This window comes from Arvicanthis niloticus, chromosome 6 (genome assembly GCF_011762505.2).
Source record: "Arvicanthis niloticus isolate mArvNil1 chromosome 6, mArvNil1.pat.X, whole genome shotgun sequence".
Lineage (NCBI taxonomy): Eukaryota > Metazoa > Chordata > Mammalia > Rodentia > Muridae > Arvicanthis > Arvicanthis niloticus.
This window is the reverse complement of record NC_047663.1, coordinates 32,997,736-33,017,555: the sequence shown is the minus strand read 5'-3', so window position 1 is coordinate 33,017,555 and position 19,820 is coordinate 32,997,736. Positions and strand designations below refer to the sequence as shown.

At 46.3% G+C, this 19,820-nt stretch overlaps 1 long non-coding RNA gene across 1 annotated transcript; it reads left to right on the top strand.

Annotated features, from left to right (window-relative positions):
* The first annotated feature begins 706 nt into the window (after window positions 1–706).
* On the top strand, window positions 707–3,215 carry LOC143442521 (uncharacterized). The gene is made up of 3 exons (XR_013110757.1): window positions 707–871; window positions 1,293–1,425; window positions 3,115–3,215. It is a non-coding gene; the product is annotated as an uncharacterized LOC143442521 (long non-coding RNA).
* The last annotated feature ends 16,605 nt before the right edge of the window (window positions 3,216–19,820 follow it).

The following is a 19,820-nucleotide window of genomic DNA, read 5'->3' as shown; positions in this document are numbered from 1 at the left end:
GAGAGATGGCCCATTGGTTAAAGAGTACTGGCTGCTCTTTCAGAGGATCTGGTGCTCTCTTAGTCTCTGTGGTACACACGCATGAGCACGCATGTGTGCGTGCACACACACACACACACACACCACCCATATACATGAAATGAAGTAAAATAAAATTAAATAAAATACATTATAACAGAAGATGTCTAGACAGGGGTTGTGATGTTGCACAGTTGGTATAGGCCCTGCCTCACATCTTTGAAGGCCTGGGTTCAATCTCCAGCATGGCAGAAAAAAAGCATGTGGATCATGCTTGTGAAGAAGGTCAGAAGTTCAAGGCCATTTTGGGCTGCATGAGAGTCTGTCTTATATAAGACATATATACAATAGTGATATAAAACGGTAAAGGTTCAGTTATGTTTTTTGGATAGATTAAAAAAAAAAAACATGATGGGAGTTGGAAACGCTGCAGTAAAACAGGCTGATCTGGGCCAAAACACAACAAAACAACTCCCGAACAAACCCGCAAGGCTGCTGTTTACAGATGAGAGTCCAAGTGAGTCACGTCAGCCCACGCTTGCTTGCCGCTCCCCACTCGCTCCTTCCCAGCAGCGGACTCTGGGCAAGACTCTGCTCTTTGCACTGAGCCTTATTTCCCACCTTTGGCTTCTGAGTGGTAAACGTAATGCGATGTATTCCCCTCCCCCACCCCCAACCCTCCCGCCCCTCTCCTGCCCTCCGAATGCATCAAGTGCTCAAGAACTGGGCTCTTGGCTGGAAAGCTCTCACTCACCATCAATGGTGGAAGGACCTGGTCGAAAGGGAATTGACTGCACCTACTTAGAAGATGGTGATTTGTAGTTCTCTGCCGCTGCCGCGGAGTGAAAGGCGGGTAAAGGAGTGGGGAGTGTCGGTAGCTCAGTGGGAGAGCGCTTCCCTAGGGCTTGGCTTTAATCTTGGGCTGTAAAGGGGGGTGGGGAGTTGCTAAGTGTGGCTGTGAAATCTTCCTTTAGTTTCAAAACCTCTCTGATCCATTCTGTAGGCAGAAAGATCCATCCAGGACCCCTTGTAACCTGCCTGATTCAGCTCTCACAGTGTGTGTGAGCCTCTCTTTCAGCCAACCCTATAAAGTATTATCACTTTAGTAAAAAGGCCACCCCATCGTGAAATTCACCTTCTTCTGGTCTTTTTTGCGAATCCCCTCCAGACAACAGATACTTACTGCTAACAAAGTTTCCATCAGAAGCCCAGAGGCCTAGACTTTGGTTTCTGTTTTTTTGGGTGCGCTGACTGGCCCCTTCTTCCACCCCCAGCTTCTAGGGTCTTATCGACTGAGGATTGTGAAACTCTATCAGAATGAGTCTGCTGTTGAAGCTGTGGAATAATACTTGGGCGATGAATTTACAGGGTCACTGGGAGACCCTCTAATTTCTGGGAAATAACAAGGTGTGTGTGGCCACGTTGTGTAAAATGTCCTCTTTTATGCCCCAGTTCCGTGCCGTGGACTGTTTACTTACAGTCTGAGGGTATATTTACCATCCAGGCAACATCCCACTCGGTCAAAGAAATCTACTCAGAGTAGGATGTGTTGAGTGTCTCGCCTTTCTAAAAATGACAGTCACCTCTTTTTAATTTTTTTTTTAAAATAAATCTTTTTAGGTGCTATGTTCACAGTGCAAATAGCTCAGAAAGGATACTGGTAGCCAGTCAAAGTTTAAGTCGGGGCAGATGTGTTGCATGGAAACAAGACTCTGTCTCCAGCTTTCTCAAGAAAGGACCAGCCTGTCTCCTGGGTTCCCTCAGCCCCTGAGTCTAGGGACCAGAGTACCGATTTGCTGAGTAAGCATCCCCTGGTGTTCCTGTGGCTCAGTGTGTCACTCCCAGCTAATGAAGGAAAGTCACATGATATAGAGCAGTTGCCTCCAAAGCCATTTGCTGAGGGAGTGCTTTAGGTACGAGATCGGAGAACATGCCTCCCCTCCCTCACTGTAGAAACCACTCACATCCCGTGGCTTCCGACATCAATATTGAATCTGAACACAGAGTTCTGGCAAAATACACTTTCCCCGATTCAAAACAAGATGTTGTCTAAGAGAGCCCGAGAGAGAGAGAGAGAGAGAGAGAGAGAGAGTCTTGGAAGCCCATGGCCACTTATGAGACAGCCTGCTTGAGGGTTCAAGGGGGAAGGAGCCAGGACCAGGTTTCCTTCTGAAACCTGTTGTTCTTTTCGATGATGCATCATTAGGTGGTGGCAGAGGAGCAAAGAATGCTCGGTTAAAGTGCATTTGAGGTTCTGCTGACCTGAAGACACTGGGAGATTATTAGAAATCCTACCAGGTGCCAGTGTTTGTGATCTCCGAGGTCTTGGCTTTCAGTCTGGCAAATATCCAAGAGGAGCTGTGGAGGGACATTATAGCCGCCGGATCCTGGGGGGACGTGACACAGCAGGGAGTAAGGATGAGATTACAGCCCCAGAGGGCTGTGCCATGGAGAGGGTCCCATGTTAGTAAGTTGGATTTTGCTAAGAGGTGGGTAACGGGGGAAAACCAGCAAAACAATGGAAAGCTGTGGAGTCTGGGATACCACCTTCCCCTCAACATTCCAGCTCTATAGGGAGGTCACCAATGTCACGTGATCCTCCTGGATTTGTGTTTCTTGTAGAACGTTAGTAAAGGATTCTGGAGTTGTGTCCCTACTACCTGTTGTGGGATGGCATTTATGGAAACACTGATAGAAATAGAATCAGGAGGAGGAAAGTGAGAATCGATACCAATTGCAAGGACAAGGTCTTGGGTCAAGCTATGATGCTAGTGGTTAAGCAATGGTTGACATTAGCTGCCTTTCCATTAGACCATTAATGTCTAGGAGAGGTGGGTAAGATGGACATAAATAAAGATAGATGGATAAACAAGTAGGTGAATGAATGGGTAGGTTGAAAGATAGATTGATTGATGGATAAAATAAAATGGGGGGTGTGGTGGTTCGAATATGCTTGGCCCAGGGAGTGGCACTATTAGAAGGTGTGGCGGAATAGGTATGGCCTTGTTGGAGGAAGTGTCACTGTTGGGGTGGGCTTTGAGACCCTCCTTCTAGCTTCCTGAGGAGTCAATTTTTTCCTGTTTGCTTTTGGTACAGGATGTTGAATTCTCAGCTCCTCCTGCACCAGGCCTGCCTGGATGCTGCCATGTCTCCACCTTGATGATAATGGACTGAACCTCCAGCCCCAATTAAATGTTGTCCTTCTAAGACTTGCCTTGGTCATGGTGTCTGTTCACAGCAGTAAAACCCTAACTGAGACAGATAGGTGGATGAATGGAAGGATAGGCAGATGAGTGAACTCTATAGATGAGTGAAGAGATGAATGGGTGCATGGATTGAAGGATAAATGGGAGCATAAAGTTTGGTGGGATAAATGGGTAGATGAATAGGCTACAGATGGATGGAAGGAGGGAATATGTATGTCTAAGTATATATATCCTTATATGTATATGTATGTATCTTTCCATCTTTTCATCTACCACATATATGTAAAAGAAGCAAAGGCCTGGAAGCCAGAAAGATCATGGTCTGGTTGGGAAGAGACAAGCAAGCATATGGTCTTGGGAAGCACTTTGAGGGAGGGGCAGAAGTAGGCAGTGCAGCTTGGGAATTTTAATGAGGGCTCAGACACCAAAGGACTCTGTGTGTCCTTCGGAGACTTTGCAGCTTGTTTGGAGGGCAATGGAACTGATAAAAAAATCCCACAGAAGGCAAGATCCCAGGACTTGTGTTTACCTTGTCTCTTTCCACGTGGCTGTTGAAATAGTCGCTTAGAGCTGTCTTGGGAGGAAGAGTCCCCTAGAGCAGAAGCCAGGCTATCTTGATTGTCAGTGGGAAGCTTTGGAGCTGGACTCGGGTAGGGTTTACTGTGGGGTGTCACTGTCTCAGCTCCTGACAGGGTGACAGCAGCAGAGTCATTTCTTTTTTGCCTCAGCTTCTCATTTGCACAGCAGACTTACTCAGGACTGGCTCACACCCAGGCAACTTGCATGCTCACACAGGACCTCGTGTTCAGAGTGACCCAGATTCGATTTAATGCTCTACTGTATAAACACTGAAATGAGCATCTACATTTCTTTTCAGATCAGGCCCCATGAATCATGTAGCCTGTCCCAAATTCACATCACAGGGACATCATGGGGGACAAAACAAAAGGCAAGTGAAAGGACTTTAAAGCAGCAAAGCACTGAACAGTGCTTATTGACCTTATTGGTATTCTCTATGGTTCCATGGCCGTGTTAACTGTGTCAACCTTCTTGGATGCTAGGTGCTGGGACCTAGGGACGGCTGAACTCAGTCTCAATCCTGAGGAACTCTGGGCTGTTCAATAGTAGGCAGAACTAGAACTTGAACCTAGGCCTTCAGCACCTATGCCCAGGGTTTCTTCTACGATGAACTGTTGCTAATAGGTCTGCCGTTCAACTGTTTGTAGGAGCCAAAGTTGGTTTTTTTCCCACACATACAGTTCTTTTGTATTAGGCAGGCTTCTCTAGAGAAACAGAACCAAAAGAATTATACACACACACACACACACACACACACACACACACACACACACGTAAAATAGGATTTATTGGATTGTCTATAGAGCTGTCTCACAGTGGGGAGCCCAACAGTTGCAGGTCCTCATTCTTGGCCTAGTCTCTCTCTCTCTCTCTCTCTCTCTCTCTCTGAGACAGAGTTTCTCTGTGTAGTCCTGGCTGTCCTGGAACTCACTCTGTAGACCAGGCTGGCCTCGAACTCAGAAATCCACCTGCCTCTGCCTCCCAAGTGCTGGGATTAAAGGCGTGCGGCACCACCGCCTGGCTTTTTTTTTTTTTTTTTTTTTTTTTTTTTTTTTTTTTGAGACAAGGTCTTATTATATATCTTTGGTTGTCTGGAACCTATTATATAGACCAAGGTATCCTTGAACTCACGGAGATCTGCCTGCTTCTGCCTCCCAAGTGCAGGGATTAAAGTTATACGCCACCACTCTGGGAGCCCTGGCCTAGCCCTTCTTGAAGTTGCATCTTTGCCAGTCTTCATGTGGCTGCTTGTTGCTTCCCTCCTGTGCTAGCATGGTCATATTTGTGTCTACTCCACACGGCATTCCTAGTGAACTAGAAGGGGACTTGTCACAGGACAGGTGCCTGATAAATATTTGTTGAGCGTAAGAGCAAGCATAAGGTGTCAGGGGTGTTCATGTGTGGCCAGCATGCTCTCTCCAGCATGATAGAAAAAAGCCTTTCTAGTCTCAGGACTAGTCAATACTTCTGTAACAGTAAACTTATCCCAACGGCTCTTCACATGTGCCAGACCTGTGTGCTAAGCCCTGTGAATGTACCTGTAGTATATCTCTGGAGTGTGCCTCTGTTGTCTCGTACACCACATACAGCAAGAGCAAAGCCCAGAGAGGTTACATGCACCTCCCCAAGGTGATCTGAGAACAGGTCATGTGACCTTGAGGTCAGTTCTGGTCAGCTCAAAGTCTGGGCTTTTTATGATGCTCTTTCCTCACTTCCTGTTGCTCCTTCCATGGAATGCAGGTACCGGGTCAGCTCCTGTTGATGCCACTATGCTCCAGTGCATGGGCGAGCATGTGTGTCTGCGTGTATATGTGTGTGCTCACATGCGTGTGTGTATGTGTGATCATGTGTGTACGTGTGCATGTGCGTGTGTGTATGTGTGTTTGTGTGTGTGTGCTGTGTGTGAGACAACATTAAAAAAAACACTATTCACTCCATCCTTGCCTGGTCCCCTCCCCTGCTTCCAGCTCTGCCTCCCCCGACCCTCAGTCACCACTTGATACTTTAGAAGTATGGATTCGATTTTATATCCCACAGCTGTTTCAAAGTTGGAGAAGCCCCGCAGAGTTAAGACATTAAAATGGCTTCCAGGCTGAGAATATTTCTGATGCAGATCTTCCACCTTCTACTTACACTATCCCTCTCGAGGTAATAAAATAAAATTACAAAAACATCAAAGCATTCCCACTATTCTGAAGTAGGCAGATCTAAATAATTCATGCAATGAGTGTTTACTGTGTACGCCGAATGAATAAATGAATGAATGAAAGAGGAAGTGGATAGTTTTGTGCTTTTTTAAGGCACTAAGATAATATGCCATTTTCTAGACTCGATTTTCCACTCAGACAGGGGAAACCTGGGCTCTTAGGCCAAAATAGATTCTTAGAGTGATGGTGGTTGGGGGTTGGGGGGGGGGGACTTGAGAAGTCCTCTTGTCCTCTAGCCTACCTCTGGGCTGGCTAGGAAGCCACTACCCCATATAAACAGGCATCTAAAAGCCCAGAGAGATAGCGATTTCGCAGTCTCCCTAGGAGTCCTCTTTCATGGTCCAATAAGCCCTCTGAGTCAGGAAGTTGTTTCTGGGGTCTGACCTGCAGCTCTCATGCCGCATTATACCCTGCTGATCTCAAAGTATCCCTGTTTCCTGGATGGCACCTATCTGGGGCTTTCCCGGGGCCCTTGAAGGTAAATGAGCTGCCTTTAAAGGCTGGTTTTAGAGGGAATTTGTCTTCCCTGTCTAATGGCTGTGCATCCCTGCTGCTGAGCCTTTGATGATTTCCTTGCTTGCCAAGGACCTTCTATCCCCAGCAGGGAGGCTGCCTGAGGGGCCACACTGTCCTAGGGATGGGCTCTTAGGTTAGGGCAGGTTGGAGGGGAGCCTTGCACTATATCCTCAACCGTAACCCTCCTAGAGCCAGTGCCAAGCATCACACTGATTGTGTACTATGATTGCTTTGCTGATGAGCTGGCTGAGTCCATTCTTCACGCCACCCTTCGGCATGCCTCTGCCAGAAGGGGGTCTCAAATTAGACACCCTGATTTCTTCTACCCCTCTACTGAATGGTGTCACGGGCAGATAGAAAGCATTTTTTTTTAAAATTCTGTTCTCTATGCCCGCCACTATGAGTGAGTGAATCATCACTTCCTGAGAGCCCTCTTGCTGCAGGAGTCAGGTAAGAGCATTGTGAATGGGAAGATGCATGAATGGACCAGAGACTGGGAGTGTTACCCAGGACTGGCCCAGACATGCTGGCATTTTGGGTTTAGCAATGGGTTTTCTGTCTCCCCTTAACTGAGATCACAACACACTTTTAGTAAGTGAAGAGTGTCCCCTGGGACAGAGAGACCTAGCTGGGAATCCGGAAAGAGTTTGGTTGAATTTTGGCTTCAGCTCTGGGCTACAGCCATGAACCAGACAGGACACTAGGGAACAGACACGAGTGCCTCTTGTATTGGTGACATGGGCCCTAAAGCACTTTTGTAACTCCAGCCTTCCCGTCTTGTCTTCCCTCCTTTGAGCCCCCACTTCAGTGTCAACCTGATGGAGGTGGACAGAAGCTGGTAGGGTTGTGGTCAATTAGCTCTGACTGGAGAGGACAGCCCACTTTCTCACAATCCCTGAAGAAGTGAAACACACACACACACACACACACACACACACACACACACACGTACACTTAGAAACACTGTCTTTTACTTATTGATTTTGTGTTGTGTGTGTGGATGCCAGAGGACATCATACAAGAATCAGTTTTCTCTTTTCACCATGTGGGTTCTGGGAAGCAAACTTAAGTCATGAGGCTTGGCAGCAAGCGCCTATACATCCTGGTGGCCCCCATATTGACCTCACATATTTTGGGTACTTCGGTAGCCCTTCACAAGAAGGGAAACAAGTCAGCTTCTCGCTCAGCCAGCCCAGGGGGTGAAGCGAACCACTTTCCCAAAGCCTCTGTGGGAGTTCCCCAACACATTTAGACAAGAGGGGCAACACTATCCCTTGGTGATCACACCAGATGCCAGCCCAGGGTCTCCAGAGCTCTGAAAGCAAAGTGGCCAGCTGAACAGTGCACATCTTCCTTCCCCGCCTCTGAAGTGAGCTCACTGGTTTGTACTCTCTTCAGCTTTTTGCAACTTGAAAAACAAAATAAAATACAGCTGGCTAAATCTTGAGTTTCTCATCCTTGGATGTGGCTTTAATCATCTTTTCTTCTTCTTCACCCTGATTCCCTCTCTCTCCCAGGTGGCAGGAAGCTGCCTTTAGGATTGCCAGTCTTCCTGTTTGAGGCACACAAGAGCTGACATGCCCTCTTTTTCTTTTTTACTCCAAGGTTATTACTTAGTTCTCTGGCCTGTGAGAAGTTGTCTTCACTGTAAGAAGCATGCTTCACACACCCCCCCCCTGCAATCTGAATTCCCCTCTGCTTATTGTATTTGATGGTCTCTAGAAAAAAAAAAGGAGATATTTTGTCTAACAAATTAGCAGAAATCTCTTCATTGCTTTCACTGGCCACCAGGAAACGCAGGCAACTTTTTGGCTCAGTTGTACTGATTTTCCTTAGTTGAAGTCTTTTGGCTCAGATTTTCACTAAGTGGCTGTTCTCAGTGGCCAACTAGACTACGGTGTACCTTTTCAGCCAGACACAAAGCCTCCGGGACAAAATGACGGGTGTGATTTTGCAGGGAAAGAAAAAGTGATTTGTTTTCAAAAGAATTGTGGACATGGCTTTGGTACCTGGAGTCAACGGGAATGAACCTCACAGAATGTTAACAAAGTATCCGAAAGAACTCTTCCACCAGATGGTTCAAAAGGAAAACGAGGCAGCTGGAGATGTAAACAACACGTCTGGCTGGAAGCAGACAGTTGAGTTGTGATCTGCTTACTCTCAGAGGAGCAGTTCCCAAATGGCAGAGCAGAATAGGCAAGGAAGATACCCAAGAAGGAAGAGCCAAGCACTCCAAAGAAAGGACCAGGGGAGACTGAGAGTGAAGAACAGTGACCAGCTCAAAGAACATTTTCTAATCCATTTTAGGCTGACTCTGAGAACACTCCCAGCTTGGTGTTGAAACTGTGGGGATGAATGAGTACTGCATGCCTCCACTTCTTTCCCACCTTGAATGGGAGTGTTTCTGCAATGGCTCAGTACACGATGCTCCATTGTACCTTAGGGGTATGAGGACAAAAGACAACATGTCTTGTTGATTCTTAGGGCCTTATCAAATGAAGAAGAGCCCGGCCAGCTCTGGTGTTTGTAGACGGCGAGACTCTGGAATTGTAGATTCAGGCTGGTTTTGGATTAGACATTTGGTATGTCTCAGAGATATGCTGAGTGTATTTTACATATCGGAGAGAATCAGGTATTTGTGGACAAAAGGTCAGACAAGCGAGGAAGTTTTGTAAATACTCCTCCTCTCCCCTCTCACCCATCTCCAGAGACAAGCACGTTCCCCTACCTTTGACTCCAGGCTTCTTTATGAACAGAAATGGAATGGCTTGTGCCATTGAACTTCCTTCCTCCTTATATGTGTGCCATCGCTATGGGAAAACCAGAGAGTGGGCTCAGTGTGATGAGAACTGTGGAGCTAAGCTGCTCCAGGTGACTCATGGACCTGTATCCTGAAGTCACTGCCACCCACGAGACCCTCAGAAATGATTACTGTTACAGCGTACTGTGATGTTTGTGTTTGCTTACTTATGCAGTATTACCTGACCGAGACAACCCAAGATAGCGACCTGGAGCCCCACTGACATCCTGAAACGTAGAAAGTAAGCACATACATTCCTTAAGAGTAGGCTGGTAGCAATGGGAGGGAAGAATGAACGTCTAAGTCTCCGGATGAGCTAGGGGAAGTTCTAACTGCCTGGAGATCTCCCTGGAAGTGCTGGATGCAGAAGCTAAGACTGAACCTTCAAGTCTCCCAGGCTTGGTTACAGCAAAGGCATAAAGAGTCGGTTGAGAGCCTGGGTGAGGTGAATATGTCTACAGACTGAGGTCTCTCAGGAATTTCCAGTGCATATATGCAGGGTACACACTTACTGTTTGATAGGTTTATTATACAGCAATTTTCTGTTAATTAAACATCTCAATATAACTTTGTGGTCAGAACGCTTTTTGCGCATTCCAGAGATTACCTTAAAAATTTTTTTTTTTGTTACATTGTATGTATTTTTAGAGGAGGGTCGAGGGAACACAAATAGATTAACCAAGATTGCTCAGAAAGGGGGGGTTGGGCGGGAAAGAAAAATGCCATTCAGAAATAGACCGTGAAGGTAATTACTTGGATAAACCAACATTAAGAAAAATATTGTTCAAGATAACGGTTATAAACTCAAATTTCTTGGGGAGTCGCATGGATCACACAAATAAAGAAACCAAGCTGGGAGGAGAGTGTGGTGTTGTGGGATATGTGCTCAGATTAGGGAGGATGTAGGACTTGGTTTCCTGCGAATCTTGCCGGATGACAATGGGGACTGGTGTAGTAGCTAAGTCTTATTCCAGGGAAACATGGATGTGGATGTGTGAGCAAGTTGTACGCCATGCGAGAGCTCAGGTGAGAGGGCAAGGAGAGGCTGAAACACAGCCGAAGCTGGCTTAGTAAACCCCGGGCCAGGCCAGGACACATGCACTGGAGGCAGAGGGGGCCGATTTCAGCCTCTACTCACCTCCTTCAGCTTGCCTTGGTGTAGATAAAGATCATAGAGTGCAGACCCAGGAGGATCCATCTCCTGTTATAGAGACTGAATATAGAGACTGCTATAGAGATTGGTTATATTGGAGCATTCTTGTTCTTTCTCATTCATTCATTCATTCATTCATTCATTCTTTTTTGTGACTCTGGGGATTAAACACAAGATATTTTGCACATTAAGCACCTAAATGAAATCCCCGGGCCTCTTTCACTTTGAGACAAGATCTCACTAAGTTGCCCAGGCTGGCCTTGAACTTACTCTGCAAACACATACACATGAAACGAAGACAAATTTTTCTTTAAAAAAAAAAAAAAGAAATGATTTAATTAAAAATAAAAATAACATGAAAAAAATAAAATGTCTATCTGGAGGATAAGGACAAGGAGGTATTGTAGATCATAGGCAAAGAGATAGAAGAGATGAGAAATGAAGCACGAGACAGAAAGGGGTCATCCAGGAGGCAGAGCTTCAGAAAGGTGATAAAGGACACAGCGGGCGAGGATGTATAAACATGAGAATGTTTAGAGCGTTCCGGAGCTGAAGGGTGTGAGTGTGTAGTCTGAGCGATGAATCACTATGAATTTTTTTCTGAATGAAAAGATCCGAAGCAAGGAAGCCTAGGATGAAAGGAAGGGAGAGAAGAAGAGAAAGCAAGGGTACAGCATCTATGAGGGAGAAGAAGTCTTATTCCTTATGAGCAGCATCGGATGCTAAAACAGGACACAAAGCACGGGACTTCAGAGTTCTGAGAAAACAAGATTCTTAACTGACTATTCTCCATTTAGAAAAATGATCAGGCATAGCTGAGAGGTAGCTCCGAAAGCTATTGGAAGTTAAGAACATGTTGCAGTAAAAAAGCTGGAGAAGGAACTGGGCAGAGAGCAGAGTCCTTAAAGTGGCTGCCATGCAAGCCTGTGGACCTGAGTTCGATTCCCGGAACCATAGGAAAAACTGAGTGCAGTGGTCTGTGTTTGTAATATCAGTGTTGGGGAGCTGAGACAGATCCCTGGATCTCACTGGCCACCTAGTGTATCCTTACCAGCAAGCTCCAGCCCAGTGAGAGACCTTGTCTCAAATGAGAACCCCCCCCCAAAAAAAAAAAAAAAAAAAAAAAAAACAAAGAACAAGATGGATGGCTCTTAAGAACCGATGCCCGAGGGTCACTTTTGGCCTCCACACTCATGTGCAGACACATGCATCCACTGTATTTCTGTACACATACATACAAAGAAAGGTAGAGTAACAGCCTGTACTGGCCAGCTTTATGTCACTTGACACATGCTAGAGCCATTTTGGGAGCACCTCAACTGAGAAAGCACCCCCAACAGACTGGCCTGTTGGCAGGCCTGTGGTGCAATTTCTTAATTGAAGACTGATGTGAGAGAGCCCAGTTCACTGTAGGTAGTGCCACCCCTGGGCAGGTGATCCCAGAAGAGCAAACCATTAGCAAGCAAGCCAGCAAAAAGTATTCTTGCATGGCTTCTGCATCAGTTCCTGCCTTGAGTTCCTACCCTGACTTCTCTGTACACTGGACTCTAAGCTGTAAGATGAAGTTAAAAAAACCTCTTTGTTTCCCAAGTTGCTTTTGGGTACGGTATTTATCATAGCAAATAGATATAGAAACCCTAACTAAGACACAGCTTTAAAATACTATGATCTAACCGAAGAGAACACATTAGGAGATTTTCGGGAGACACTAGAAAGCCACCATGGTGAAAGATGCTGTGGAACTCAGGTGAGGGGCAGGGCAGTGTGGGAAGATGCCTCCTGGAGAAACCCAAAATCCCAGTGGAACACCCTGTATGATGGAAAGGTTACAGTGGAGACAGAAGTTACAACAAAGGTATGTATATATTATATACATGTAAGCAATTGGAAACTCAAAGAAAATAATAAAGCCTATGACAAAGGGAGTATTGTTATACACTATTTACAAATACTATTAACCCAATACTATAAATGCTATGTATCTTTAAGTTTTAGGCATGTAATGAATTGAAGGCGATCATAGTAGTTAAATGTCAGAATGTGAACATCTTTACCATTGGCACTGTAAATAAAGAGATGTCTGAAATTGCTAGATGGGTGTGGGGGAGGTGAGTTTAGAAAAAAAAAATAGAGAGACCCAAAACTTTTATAATGTAGTGATTTAAGAAGGAATGATGCATTTTTACTGTGTTGCTTGAATTTGTAACGATAATTATTCAGATCAAGTAGATTACAGGAGATAGAACTGACCCGGAACAGCTAAATTCACTTCTCTTTTTTGTTCTGTAATTCTGAGGTTGTTCTTTAATCATAATATTTCTACTTTTTCCTCACTCCAAACCACACCATATGCCCCCCCCCGTTCTCCTTTAAACCCATGATGTCTTTTTTCATCAGTTCTTATTACACGAATTTGTATTTGTATAGGCACGTATACTCCCAAACATAACCTGCTGAGTCCGCATAATGTTACTTGTGTGTATGGTTTCAGGGCTGACCGTTTGCCACTGGACAGCCAGTTGGTGTGCTCTCCTCTGGGAAAGGCTGCTGCTCTCGCTCTCGGCTTTACACAGTTGCCTTTAGTTCTTTGTGTAGGGTTGAGACCTCCAGGGCTTTTCCCAGTGTGGCTTGGCATGGTTTGCCATCCTTGTCCAGCTCACGCTTGGGCAGTCATGTTGGTGAGCCTTTATGGATACAGCTTTGGGCATTATAGGAAGACATGGTCTCACAGCCACGTCCCTGGCCCTCTGGCTCTAACAAGCTTTCCTCTTTCTCTCTCTTCCTTAATGTTCCCTGAGCCTTAGGTGTGGAAGTGTTTTGCAAATGTCTTCATTTGGACTGGACTCTACAGCTCTTCACTTCATATTGACTGGTTGGGGCTTTCTGTAGACGTCTCCCTCTGTTGCACAGAGAGATTTCCTTGGTAAGGGGTGAAGACTACACTGTCAGGCTGGACTCTGGAGGAGGATGTGGGGAGGAAGTCTGGGTACACTTGCTTCTTGGTGTCATAAGAAAGAATAGGGGTTGGCAAGGTGACTCAGTGGGTAAAGGAGCTTGCTGTCACTAACGTAAGCCTGGTGACCTGTGTTGGATCCCTGGAACCCACGTAAAGGTGGAAAGAGAGAGCGACTCCATAATTCTGTCTTCTGACCACCATATGCATATTTGTGTAACGTGCCCCTCCTCCACTAAAGAGAACAGAAAAAAAGTAGTTGCCCTCTGATCTCTACACACAAGATCACGACACACATGCTCACGCACACGTGCATTCACACACACAAGTAAACGTCACAAAAATTGAAAATAATTAAATAAGCAATATACAACACGAATAAGTCAAGAAGCAGTTGTATGAAAGGACATTTAGAGATCTGAAATAGTTTTCTAGAAAAATATGGGTATGAGTTACAGCATGGTTAATTCTGAGGAATAGAATTAAGGGTGGAGAGGGAGGGACGAGAGATGTCTGTGCTGTTTTATTTTTAAACCATGTGCATTGTTTTAAGGCTTATTTTTTTTTAGTTTTTATTTACTTATTTATGCATTTTTAGTTTTTTATGACAGGGCTTCTCTTTGTAATCCTGGCTGTGCTGGACCTGAACTCACTCTGTAGACCAGGTTGGCCTTGAACTTGGAGATCCCCCAGCCTTCCAAGTGCTGGGACTAAAGGTGTGCACCACCTTGTCTTGTTCTAAGGTTTATTTTTGCTGTATGTGCACATGTGTCTTTGTGGGCATGTGCATGTATGTGCGGCGCTCATGGAGGCCTGGGGAGCTGTCAGATCCGCTGGAGCTGGAGCTGGAGCTGGAGCTGGAGCTGGAGCTGGAGCTGGAGCTGGAGCTGGAGCTGGAGCTGGAGCTGGAGCTGGAGCTGGAGCTGGAGCTGGAGCTGGAGCTGGAGCTGGAGCTGGAGCTGGAGCTGGAGCTGGAGCTGGAGCTGGAGCTGGAGCTGGAGCTGGAGCTGGAGCTGGAGCTGATTGTAAACTGCTTGATGTGGGTGCTGGGAACTGAATTCAGGTTCCCTGCGAGAGCAGTGCATGCTTTTAACGGCCCGTCCATCATCTCTCCAGCCCCAAATTGTGTGCATCGCTGCTTTTATTTCAAAACAAGGCAGAAGTCATGAATTTTAGAGAAATAATCCAGATGTTACTCTCATGTGCTCGAAATCTCCCCCTTGACACTTGCTGACTATGTAGGCATCTAGCCCAGAAGCGGGAGCTAGATATATTAATTTCCTTTCCCTACTTCTGAGGGTTTCTTAGTGCTACCACCAGGAATTACTTGGCTGGTTTCATTCAGCCCCCGACCATGTCCATCGAACAAGACAGTAGACTTACTCTTTCAAGTTTTGAACTCCACTTTGTAACAAGCAATCCTTTTTATACATAAAGCCTCAGCTTGGGATGTATAGGGATACTCAGTCAATATTTTTAGACAGCGTGATGCTACCCAGAGAGACTAAGTGTCCCGTGCAGTCTGTCTGTGCACTTCTCTCTCCAGGTGCCAATATGTTTATTTAGTCAACATGCATTTATGAAGCTCCTACTGTATTATGGGTTAGCTAGTAAAACATGGCCCGAGTTTTCATGGAGACAGATGTGAACTGGTATGTAATTACATACTGCAAGTTATATTACAAAAGAAAATAACTGGCTGTTTTTTGTCAGAGGATCAAGTGACCCCTTTCAGTGGAAATGACATATAAATTAAGGATGAGTAAGCCTGACTCACCTGAAAGAGGCTTGTTCTTGATAGAGGGTGATCCTGAACACATGCTTCTCATACTTTACTGTGCAAACTCAGATCCCCACCCCCTGCCACCAGACATGGTTTCTCTGTGTAGTCCTGGCTGTCCTGGAACTAGCTCTGTAGACCACAAGGCTAGCCTCAGGCTCTCAGAGATCTCCCTGCTTCTGCCTCCCAAGTACTGGGATTAAAGGCTTGTGCCACCACTGCCTGACTCACAGACAGTATTAGAAGGCATTATTCTCACCTAGCAATTCTGGAGTAGGGCAAAAGTCTGGAGTTGCCCATCAGCTTCCTGGTGAAGCTGGATCAGCTGTTGGGAGTCTCAGATTTACATGTGGGTTAGTGATGAGTTAGAGGAGTGGAGAGACTCCTGGAGGCAAGGCAAAGCATGCCCAGCTATGATTAAGATGAGGAGATAGATGGGTGGATGGGAGGAGTATGTAGAGATTAGCTTATGCAGGGAGGTTTGGAAGAGCTGCATTGAACTGGCAATTGATAGATGCTTCTTCAATGCTAAGAAACATCACTGAGAATGACAGTTGTTGAAATAGAGTACCTTAAAGAACCAAAGGGATGCCAAAGACAACCAGAGGCACTCAGAAGCTGGCAAGACATCCAGCTGCTGGCACTCAGAAGCTGGCAAGACATCCAGCTGCTCCCCATTTTCTTCTTGCCACCAGCCTCACCCTTGCTGCTGGGTCTACAAGGGTGGGATGCTGGGAGGAGAGACCTAAAGGTTCACGGTGAAGCCTGAGTCCTCCGCTAGTCAGTTGTGTGCCTGCCTGACCCACTCTTAGCTCTCCTAAGTTTCCATCTCTGCTTTTGTACCAAAAAAACAGGCAGGTGCCTGCAGACGCTGTGGGTAATGACTATAGGGTCATTCAGCTAATTAGATGCCCTTTTCACACACCTGTTCTCCAGTTCTGCACTTAGGAGCAACTCCTAGCAACTACGACCCGAATTTCCAGGATTGACACGGTGAGGTGGAAATGCTAGTCCTGCAGAGCCTAAGTGAAGAAAGCATGTTTTTCTTAAGCAAAGTATTTGAGGTGAGACTGGCAGAACACATTAAAAAACAACAACAACAACAACAACAACAACAACAACAACAAAAGAATTACTTTTGGAAAAAGATAATTCTCTGTGGAGAGGGAAAATGAGTTAAGTTTCCCTGTTCAGGTCTTTGATGACATTTTCCTTGTCTGTCTGTCTGCCTGTCTGTCTGTCTCTCCTTCTTGGTTAACAACAGGATGCCCTCTCTCTCCCTCTTCCCAGCTGCAAACAAGTCCGGAGCCTTTCTGTCTGCACACCCTGCCTCTGTTTAAAGGAACAGACACCCATTTCTCACTGAGGAACTGTTAGGTAAACAATAATATATTTTCTTAAACCCAGAAAGTGGTTCAACATACTCAGCACGAAGTGAATGGCCTCCAGCATTCCAGGGCTGGGCTCAGGACAAAGGTCTCCAGAGGAAGACTCTTCCTCTTTTGAAAGGAGTAAAGGAGGACAACAGGAAACCCTGGCCAGAGGGTGCCGGAGCTCCGAGGCCACAGACAAGAGCCAGCCTTGATTCTGTCTGAAGAACTTGGTGTGCCCAGCTATCCCTAGCCGGAGCTGGCAGGAGACCACAGCTGTGGTTCCCTCGGTGCTGTGTCCCTTCCCTGCTCAAACACATGACCTCAGTGCACCCGGTGTCAGGAGTTCACAGATCCTTGCTTCACAGACGGGGAAACCGAGGACTGGAAGATTAAATTCTCACTGTCACATAGAAAAGGTTCTCCTCAGGATTCAAAGGCCAGTCTAGTTTGCATCAAAGTTCATTTCCAAAGCATCTCAACATTGACTTCCCAGAGCCCAGTCTTCTGAGCTCCAAGACTGTCCCAAGGCCTTACAGGTGAAGCAGGGTCATCTTTCAGCTCTGGAGGCCAGGATGTGTGGGACTGTTTAAACTGGTAGCTATCTTAGGGATAGTGTTGGGGTTCCTGAGGCCCCCACTCAAGTCCCTGACACTGGTAGTTTCAATAAAAAGACAAGATGAATTCAGCCTGGTCTCCTTGTGTGGATGTGTACTTCTGGTTTCTGCCATCTCCCTTCTTTTTGAATGATTCCTGTAGCTGCCAGTTAAGGAGGGCACCGGTCCCATACCCATGTACTCTGTCCCTGACAAATAAGCAATAATCACTAGAAATATAAGACTATTAGATGCGTTGTCTATGCCTCTTCAAAACAATGGTAGCTTCTAATGGGAGAGGTCAGTAGGGCGTGCAGTGGGCTGTTACTGGCTTTAGGTTGGGTTCAAAAGTCATCACTAGGACAGTCCCTGGGAAACCCCTTATCTCTCATGACCCCTGTTTTTCCATCTGTCATACCTTCCCTGGGAGATGATGGAATGTCTCTGTGCTGAGCCTTCCCCATTGGCCTGTTTCCAAACTTAGTTGAAAAAAAATTTTCTTTTTTTCTTCTTCTCCATTTTCTAGTGGTAGGATGGAGTCTGGGGCTTCGTACCTGCCATGCAAGTGATCTACCATCGAACCTCACCTTTAATCTTCAAGCAACTGTCAAGCTACATTGGGTGTGGTGTAGATTGGTACTGGGTACTATAGGTGCTCAGCCAATGTCAATTCACTCAATGGCCTGACTCCAAGGGACAAATAGCGGAAGCTTCATGGGTCATTTTCAGTAGGCTGGGCAAAGCTGATGAGAGAGGTGTGGTTGCTTCAGGTGCCCCGGCACCCTAACATACTGGGATGTGAGATCCAAGGAAATATGCGCTCACTAGAATGAGGCTGAATACTGTCATCTTCCTCAGTGGTTTCCGCCCTAAGAAGATGAAAGGATGGTGTTTGTCCTTTGGAAGGGAAGACTAGGTCCTAAAGAGCAGAGCAGAGGCTGGGTTTATGACTGACAGGTGATACAATTGATAATGCCAAGGACAAGAACCAGAAAGTGCCGGGTGCTCACTATGGCAGGCGTTTGCTTCTTTGCACTGTGATGCTGGAGTGACCTGAGCTAGAGCACAATGCTCTCCTCCTCCTAGGCCATGCCTGGTCTTTCTTTCCATGCAGACGCTGGTCCCTATGGACCACATACCCTTGCCTTCATGTTGAGTTTGTCCAAGCGGAGACAGTGTGGCAGGACATCACAGGGCAAGCTGAGAGGTTGGGATACTATTTTTTTTTTTTTTCAGACACGGTCTTATGTTCACCAGCCAGACTAGCCTAGAACTTACTAGGTAGTTGATGAGGACCTCAAATTCCATAGCTTCTTCCATCTATCTTCTAAGTTCTATGATTACAGTTATGTGCTACTGTGCTTGGCTAGGAATGGGGGCACTTCTTACCCAAACTGTGCACCATCGGCTTTTAGTGTTGGGCTCTTTCAGCCTCTGCTCTCATCCAGCCCTTCAGCTCTGGTCACGGCACTGTTGCTAATCTCTGGGAGCCTCACCCTGCCCCTACTTGAAGAAACTTCTTCATTGAGTTCTTGTGAAGCCTACCTACTTTCAGCTTGTGCTCTGTGTTTTCTTCACACCATGGTGGGTCTTGTCAAGGGTTTTTTTTTTTTTTTTTTTGTCACAGAGGAGGAGGCTCAGTTCAGAGCAACAGATCTGTGCATGGCTGTCAGACTCATTCGGGTAGAAAGCACCTTCTCTGCCACTACCCAGTCTGGTAAGGGGCACAGACTTCACCTGGACCTGCAAAGGTTAACCTGCCTTCTGCTTCCCAAGAAAACTCCTGTGTGCTTGGCTTCAGGGCAGCAGGTAGTGAGATTCAGGGTGCATGGGATACTGGGGAGCATTGAGATTACTGACTATCTCTCCTCTGTGTTGGGAGTGGAGTGTGTCTATTTTAGGTGTTTCATTACTCTGACAAATACTTGAGAGGAACAAGTTCAAAGGGGAAGATTGATTTTTGGCTCACGGTTTCAGAAGGTCAGTGGTTCTATTGCTTAGGTCCAAGAGAGGCAGACTCATCATGGTGGTGAGTATGTGGTAGATCTGGGATGTTTGCTTCATGGTGGCCAGGAAGTAAAGAGTCCTGGGAGATGATACAGCTCCAGTGATCTGCTTCCTCCAGCTGGGCCCTACCTCCCACATTGCCCATTGTAGGAGGAGCTAAGGTGGGAGGAGTAAGGAGAGAAAGAGGAAGAGTAAGGAGAGGAAGAGGAGGAGCTAGAGAGCGATGGAGAGCCATGCAGGTATGAAGAGCAGTCGTGGGTAACAACTTTTATTTAAGTTAGCTAATTGGGAAACAACTCTCTTTGTATGGGCATATTGTTATTGAGCATTACTAAATTTATAAAGCCTTTGATTAATCTTTAAGCATTAGAGTCTCATTTTCTTACTGGGCCCGCATGGATGGCGGTATGGTCTGGGCAAGGCACAGCCTTGCAGAGACAGCATGGAAGATTGGCAGAGCCATCTCCCACGCTGGTGTCTCGTGGGTGGCAGGGCTAGTGTTTCTGGCTGGCCATTTCTAGCTGCGGCTTGCACGTGGCCTCTGGCCACTGAACAAGGCGGCTGAGCAAGGCAGAGCCGCTGCAGCTTAGATAGTCGGCTTTACCAGCGGCTGTTTTAAATAATTACTTCAACAA